This window comes from Anopheles coustani (assembly GCF_943734705.1).
Source record: "Anopheles coustani chromosome X unlocalized genomic scaffold, idAnoCousDA_361_x.2 X_unloc_52, whole genome shotgun sequence".
NCBI lineage: Eukaryota > Metazoa > Arthropoda > Insecta > Diptera > Culicidae > Anopheles > Anopheles coustani.
The window spans coordinates 12,501-20,902 of record NW_026525162.1 but is presented as its reverse complement, the minus strand read 5'-3'; the positions used below and the strand labels follow the sequence as shown (position 1 = coordinate 20,902).

At 49.5% G+C, this 8,402-nt stretch overlaps 1 non-coding gene across 1 annotated transcript; it reads left to right on the top strand.

Annotated features, from left to right (window-relative positions):
- Positions 1-7,543: 7,543 nt before the first annotated feature.
- On the top strand, positions 7,544-7,698 carry LOC131270728 (5.8S ribosomal RNA). Its single transcript, XR_009179747.1, has one exon. It is a non-coding gene; the product is annotated as a 5.8S ribosomal RNA (ribosomal RNA).
- Positions 7,699-8,402: the final 704 nt, after the last annotated feature.

The following is an 8,402-nucleotide window of genomic DNA, read 5'->3' as shown; positions in this document are numbered from 1 at the left end:
CGCTGCTTAGCAGGACAATTTGTGTTTAGCAAAATGAGATCGAGCGATAACAGGTCCGTGATGCCCTTAGATGTTCTGGGCTACACGCGTGCTACAATGTGGGTAGCAGCGTGTCTCCTATTCCGAGAGGAACGGGAAATCACTCAAATACTCACTTAGTAGGGATTATGGATTGCAATGGTCCATATGAACTCGGAACTTCTAGTAAGTGCTGGTCATCAGCCAGCGTTGAATACGTCCCTGCCCTTTGTACACACCGCCCGTCGCTACTACCGATGGATTATTTAGTGAGGTCTTTGGAGATGATCGTTCGCTGGATCCTCGTGAACCGCGTCTGCTTTATCGAAGTTGACCGAACTTGATGATTTAGAGGAAGTAAAAGTCGTAACAAGGTTTCCGTAGGTGAACCTGCGGAAGGATCATTAGTGGCCAAGTGATCCTTCCAGAAGTCCGAACCTGCGGGTTGAGACTTCGGCACAAGTTGCCATATGATAATTGACGAAACACTATAGAAGTCCGAACCTGCGGGTTGAGACTTCGGCACAAGTTGCCATATGATAATTGACGAAACACTATAGAAGTCCGAACCTGCGGGTTGAGACTTCGGCACAAGTTGCCATATGATAATTGACGAAACACTATAGAAGTCCGAACCTGCGGGTTGAGACTTAGGCACAAGTTGCCATATGAACATTGACGAAACACTATGAAGTCCGAACCTGCGGGTTGAGACTTAGGCACAAGTTGCCTTATACATGACTTCGAACAAATACACAAGTCCGAACCTGCGGGTTGAGACTTAGGCACAAGTTGCCTTATACATGACTTCGAACAAATACACAAGTCCGAACCTGCGGGTTGAGACTTAGGCACAAGTTGCCATATGAAAGTTGACGAAACACTAACAAGTCCGAACCTGCGGGTTGAGACTTAGGCACACGTTGCCTTATACATGACTTCGAACAAATACACAAGTCCGAACCTGCGGGTTGAGACTTAGGCACAAGTTGCCTTATACATACATTGGCCAAATAAACAGAAGTCCGAACCTGCGGGTTGAGACTTAGGCACAAGTTGCCATATTATATTCGATCAAACACTAAGTAGTCCGAACCTGCGGGTTGAGACTCAAGACCGTAACAAGATGTCACTATACAAGTCCGAACCTAAGGGTTGAGACTTAATGCGATCTAGATACCAAGTTGACATCCAATACCTGTTGAGCAAAACCAAAGATTCCCTGTTCTCGAATGATTACACTATATAACAGGGAATCTTGAAGAAATCAAGCAAGCGTGAAACAAAGTCATCACTTGGGCATGCTCGATAGCCAACCACATGACCTTAACCTAAGAGAGCATGCAAACCACATGATACCTATAAACGATTAACCCGCCCTAGTTCAATCGTTCACCAAGTGATGACTTCAGTATGGCTAAGAGAAAAACTTTTAAATGGGAAAAACTCTAAGTCCGAACCTCCGGGTTGAGACTTCCGCGTCGGAGGTGGGCGCACCTCCTATCCGAAAGATGGTGAATCAGGGGTGTTCGATCAGCAATGGTCGGATGCCCCGTCGTAGTCCAACTATGACAATCAAAGTCAAGACCTCCGGGTTGAGACTTTCCGCGAGTACAAGCATAAAGGAACACGGACCAAGCCGTACCGAGAGAATCGGTACTAGAGCCCTCGTGGTTCTACATTGAGAGAGCCCTCGTGGTTCTCATTAGGGGCTTTATGCAAGTCGTACTCAATACTGTGGTGTGAAGTATAAAGTATAGTCTTCGCCTGGTCCACGCTGCTTCGGCGGTCCTGGGTAAGATAGTTCATTCTAGCTTGCCCTATAGTGGAATGAGGACACTTAATGCTTCGTCTTTTAGCGGCGGCTAGACTCCTCCTCACGGGGAACGAGTTGACGCACACAGCGGCGGCTTACGCACTATGGCAATCATGGATGCCTGAAGATTCCGTGAAGTTCTCCCCTGGTCCACGCTGCCTCGGCAGTCCTGGGTAAAATGGAATATTTCCAGCTTGCCCTATAGTGGAAGAGGACTATCCAACAATACAAAGTCAAGACCTCCGGGTTGAGACTTTCCGCGTCGGTGGTGTCGCGCACCGCCTATCCGAAAGATGGTGTAACAGGGGTGTTCGATCAGCAATGGTCGGATGCCCCGTCATAGTCCAACTATGACAACCAAAGTCAAGACCTCCGGGTTGAGACTTTCCGCGTCCGGAGGTACGCGTACCGCCTACCCGAAAGATGGTGTGCTTCTGGGGTATTCGATGAGTCGGATACCCCGTCGTAGTCCAACTATGACAATACAAAGTCAAGACCTCCGGGTTGAGACTTCCGCGTCGGAGGTGCGCGCACCGCCTACCCGAAAGATGATGAATCAGGGGTGTTCGATCAGCAATGGTCGGATGCCCCGTCGTAGTCCAACTATGACAATCAAAGTCAAGACCTCCGGGTTGAGACTTCCGCGTCCGGAGGTACGCGTACCGCCTACCCGAAAGATGGTGAATCAGGGGTGTTCGATCAGCAATGGTCGGATGCCCCGTCGTAGTCCAACTATGACAATCAAAGTCAAGACCTCCGGGTTGAGACTTTCTGCGAGTACATGCATAAAGGAACACGGACCAAGCCGTACCGAGAGAATCGGTACTAGAGCCCTCGTGGTTCTACATTGAGAGAGCCCTCGTGGTTCTCATTAGGGGCTTTATGCAAGTCGTACTCAATACTGTGGTGTGAAGTATAAAGTATAGTCTTCGCCTGGTCCACGCTGCTTCGGCGGTCCTGGGTAAGATAGTTCATTCTAGCTTGCCCTATAGTGGAATGAGGACACTTAATGCTTCGTCTTTTAGCGGCGGCTAGACTCCTCCTCACGGGGAACGAGTTGACGCACACAGCGGCGGCTTACGCACTATGGCAATCATGGATGCCTGAAGATTCCGTGAAGTTCTCCCCTGGTCCACGCTGCCTCGGCAGTCCTGGGTAAAATGGAATATTTCCAGCTTGCCCTATAGTGGAAGAGGACTATCCAACAATACAAAGTCAAGACCTCCGGGTTGAGACTTTCCGCGTCGGTGGTGTCGCGCACCGCCTATCCGAAAGATGGTGTAACAGGGGTGTTCGATCAGCAATGGTCGGATGCCCCGTCATAGTCCAACTATGACAACCAAAGTCAAGACCTCCGGGTTGAGACTTTCCGCGTCCGGAGGTACGCGTACCGCCTACCCGAAAGATGGTGTGCTTCTGGGGTATTCGATGAGTCGGATACCCCGTCGTAGTCCAACTATGACAATACAAAGTCAAGACCTCCGGGTTGAGACTTCCGCGTCGGAGGTGCGCGCACCGCCTACCCGAAAGATGATGAATCAGGGGTGTTCGATCAGCAATGGTCGGATGCCCCGTCGTAGTCCAACTATGACAATCAAAGTCAAGACCTCCGGGTTGAGACTTCCGCGTCCGGAGGTACGCGTACCGCCTACCCGAAAGATGGTGAATCAGGGGTGTTCGATCAGCAATGGTCGGATGCCCCGTCGTAGTCCAACTATGACAATCAAAGTCAAGACCTCCGGGTTGAGACTTTCTGCGAGTACATGCATAAAGGAACACGGACCAAGCCGTACCGAGAGAATCGGTACTAGAGCCCTCGTGGTTCTACATTGAGAGAGCCCTCGTGGTTCTCATTAGGGGCTTTATGCAAGTCGTACTCAATACTGTGGTGTGAAGTATAAAGTATAGTCTTCGCCTGGTCCACGCTGCTTCGGCGGTCCTGGGTAAGATAGTTCATTCTAGCTTGCCCTATAGTGGAATGAGGACACTTAATGCTTCGTCTTTTAGCGGCGGCTAGACTCCTCCTCACGGGGAACGAGTTGACGCACACAGCGGCGGCTTACGCACTATGGCAATCATGGATGCCTGAAGATTCCGTGAAGTTCTCCCCTGGTCCACGCTGCCTCGGCAGTCCTGGGTAAAATGGAATATTTCCAGCTTGCCCTATAGTGGAAGAGGACTATCCAACAATACAAAGTCAAGACCTCCGGGTTGAGACTTTCCGCGTCGGTGGTGTCGCGCACCGCCTATCCGAAAGATGGTGTAACAGGGGTGTTCGATCAGCAATGGTCGGATGCCCCGTCATAGTCCAACTATGACAACCAAAGTCAAGACCTCCGGGTTGAGACTTTCCGCGTCCGGAGGTACGCGTACCGCCTACCCGAAAGATGGTGTGCTTCTGGGGTATTCGATGAGTCGGATACCCCGTCGTAGTCCAACTATGACAATACAAAGTCAAGACCTCCGGGTTGAGACTTCCGCGTCGGAGGTGCGCGCACCGCCTACCCGAAAGATGATGAATCAGGGGTGTTCGATCAGCAATGGTCGGATGCCCCGTCGTAGTCCAACTATGACAATCAAAGTCAAGACCTCCGGGTTGAGACTTCCGCGTCCGGAGGTACGCGTACCGCCTACCCGAAAGATGGTGAATCAGGGGTGTTCGATCAGCAATGGTCGGATGCCCCGTCGTAGTCCAACTATGACAATCAAAGTCAAGACCTCCGGGTTGAGACTTTCTGCGAGTACATGCATAAAGGAACACGGACCAAGCCGTACCGAGAGAATCGGTACTAGAGCCCTCGTGGTTCTACATTGAGAGAGCCCTCGTGGTTCTCATTAGGGGCTTTATGCAAGTCGTACTCAATACTGTGGTGTGAAGTATAAAGTATAGAGTCCTCCACTGGTCCACGCTGCTCCGGCGGTCCTGGGTAAGATAGTTCATTCTAGCTTGCCCTATGTGGAAGAGGACTCAATACCCTACCTGTTGAGCTTGAAACAAAGTCATCACTTGGGCATGCTCATATTGCCATACAATATTCCATTATCTACTAATGAGCATGCAGCTATATGATTATAACCTGTAAACGATTACCCCGCCGTAGTTCAGCGCTTCAACCAAGTGATGACTTCAGTATGGCTAGTGTGTGAAGTATAAAGTATAGTCCTCCCCTGGTCCACACTGCTTCGGCGGTCCTGGGTAAGATAGTTAGTTCTAGCTTGCCCTATGTGGAAGAGGACACCATACTTAATACTGTGGTGTAATGAACAAAGTATAGTCCTCCACTGGTCCACGCTGCTTTGCAGTCCTGGGTAAGATAGTTAGTTCTAGCTTGCCCTATGTGGAAGAGGGCATACAAGACAAAGTATAGTTCTCCCCTGGTCCACGCTGCTCCGGCGGTCCTGGGTAAGATAGTTAATTCTAGCTTGCCCTATGTGGAAGAGGACTCAATACCCTACCTGTTGAGCTTGAAACAAAGTCATCACTTGGGCATGCTCTATAGCCAATCACATGACATTAACCTAAGAGAGCATGCAGCGTATTATCCCAATGCAAAGTAAACGATAGACTCGCCCTAGTTCAGTGCTTCAACCAAGTGATGACTTCAATTTGGCTAGTGTGTGAAGTATAAAGTATAGTCCTCCCCTGGTCCACACTGCTTCGGCGGTCCTGGGTAAGATAGTTAATTCTAGCTTGCCCTATGTGGAAGAGGACACCATACTTAATACTGTGGTGTAATGAACAAAGTATAGTCCTCCACTGGTCCACGCTGCTCCGGCGGTCCTGGGTAAGATAGTTCATTCTAGCTTGCCCTATGTGGAAGAGGGCATACAAGACAAAGTATAGTTCTCCCCTGGTCCACGCTGCTTCGGCGGTCCTGGGTAAGATAGTTAATTCTAGCTTGCCCTATGTGGAAGAGAGCATACATGAACCAAGAACGAAGGTTATGATCGAGGAATGATTCGACAACTAACCGATGGTATGAAATGTGAAGAATTCAAGCAAGCACACAATCAAGTCATCACTTGGGCATGCTCGATAGCCAACCCTATGACATTAACCTAGTAGAGCATGCGAAAACCAATATATATGTAAACGATGCCCCTCCCTAGTTCAGCGCTTCAACCAAGTGATGATTTCAGAATGGCTAAATCAAATCGGTTCAAAACATACCATCGGTACCCTATTGAAACACACAAGTCGATATCAAACCTCATGATTGTGTAGTCCTCCACTGGTCCACACTGCTCCGGCGGTCCTGGGTAAGATAGTTCATTCTAGCTTGCCCTATGTGGAAGAGGGCACATTACTCAATACTGTGGTGTTATGAACAAAGTATAGTCCTCCACTGGTCCACGCTGCTTCGGCGGTCCTGGGTAAGATAGTTAGTTCTAGCTTGCCCTATGTGGAAGTGGGCATACAAGACAAAGTATAGTTCTCCCCTGGTCCACGCTGCTTCGGCGGTCCTGGGTAAGATAGTTAATTCTAGCTTGCCCTATGTGGAAGAGAGCATACATGAACCAAGAACGAAGGTTATGATCGAGGAATGATTCGACAACTAACCGATGGTATGAAATGTGAAGAATTCAAGCAAGCACACAATCAAGTCATCACTTGGGCATGCTCGATAGCCAACCTCATGACATTAACCTAGTAGAGCATGCGAAAACCAATATATATGTAAACGATGCCTCCCTAGTTCAGCGCTTCAACCAAGTGATGACTTCAGAATGGCTAAATCAAATCGGTTCAAACCATACCATCGGTATCCTATTGAAACACACAAGTCGATATCAAACCTCATGATTGTGTAGTCCTCCACTGGTCCACGCCGCTTCGGCCGTCCTGGGTAAAATGGAACATTCCAGCTTGCCCTATGTGGAAGAGGGCACATTACTCAATACTGTGGTGTGAAGTATAAAGTTCAGTTCTCCCCTGGTCCACGCTGCTTCGGCGGTCCTGGGTAAGATAGTTCATTCTAGCTTGCCCTATGTGGAAGAGGACACTTCATACTTCGTCTCTAAGCGGCGGCTTGACTCCTCCCTACGGGGAACGGGTTTACGCGCACAGCGGCGGCTTACGCACTATGGCAGTCATGGATGCCTTACGTTTCTATGAAAAGTGTGTTCCTCCCCTGGTCCACGCTGCTTCGGCAGTCCTGGGTAAGATAGTTAGTTCTAGCTTGCCCTATGTGGAAGAGGACACGTAGACTTACTGTGGTGTGAAGTATAAAGTTCAGTTCTCCCCTGGTCCACGCCGCTTCGGCCGTCCTGGGTAAAATGGATTCATCCAGCTTGCCCTATGTGGAATGAGGACACTTTATGCTTCGTCTCTAAGCGGCGGCTTGCTCCTCCCTACGGGGAACGGGTATACGCGCACAGCGGCGGCTTACGTTATGGCAGTCATGGATGCCTTACGTTTCCATGAAAAGTGTGTTCCTCCCCTGGTCCACGCTGCTTCGGCAGTCCTGGGTAAGATAGTTAGTTCTAGCTTGCCCTATGTGGAAGAGGACACGTAGACTTACTGTGGTGTGAAGTATAAGGTTCAGTTCTCCCCTGGTCCACGCCGCTTCGGCCGTCCTGGGTAAAATGGATTCATCCAGCTTGCCCTATGTGGAATGAGGACACTTTATGCTTCGTCTCTAAGCGGCGGCTTGCTCCTCCCTACGGGGAACGGGTATACGCGCACAGCGGCGGCTTACGCAAGTTAGTCACCCTCGGCAGTGGATCACTCGGCTCATGGATCGATGAAGACCGCAGCTAACTGCGCGTCATAATGTGAACTGCAGGACACATGAACATTGATAAGTTGAACGCATATTGCACGTCGTGGGAACCTACCATGATGTACAGATGACTGAGCGCTTATATTTGAGAAATGTATCGCATACATTTAACTACGCCGTGACACCCGTCACGAGACGTGCACCATGATGTTAACTAGGGTCGCGACGACCCGCTAGCATTAAAGAACCCGTGGTTTACAATATACTGGCATTGGAATTCGAAGTATTTAGAGCGTCCGTGTTCCCGCGTGAGGCGGAAGTACGAGGAGAAGGCGTGCTTGTGGTGTCTGTGGTGGTGTTTACTGATGTCTAGCTTCAGCTTATTTATTTATTTAAATAGAAGCGAAGATGTCAAAGTAGCGTCGAAGCAGCAGCGGTAGCACAAATGATTCAAGTATGGAAGTTGACCAAAGGAACACAAACAAACTAGCGTATGGGCAATGGAAGGTATCAGTGAGTTAAACCACACGCGGGCTAACAGCCCGTTAACCGAGTCCAACGGTACATATTGGACATTGAAACAAAGTAGTCGCAAGCCAGATGTGACGATAACAACCGCAAGGTACATAAGCCTCAGTTCATGTGTGACAACCCCCTGAATTTAAGCATATTAATAAGGGGAGGAAAAGAAACCAACCGGGATTCCCTGAGTAGCTGCGAGCGAAACGGGAGAAGCTCAGCACGTAGGGGTGGCGGCCTGTCCGTCTATCCGATTCCGTGTACTGGTGCGTCTCACTATCCGTCATCTTAGCGCTTTTCAAGTCCAACTTGAATGTGGCTCAGAA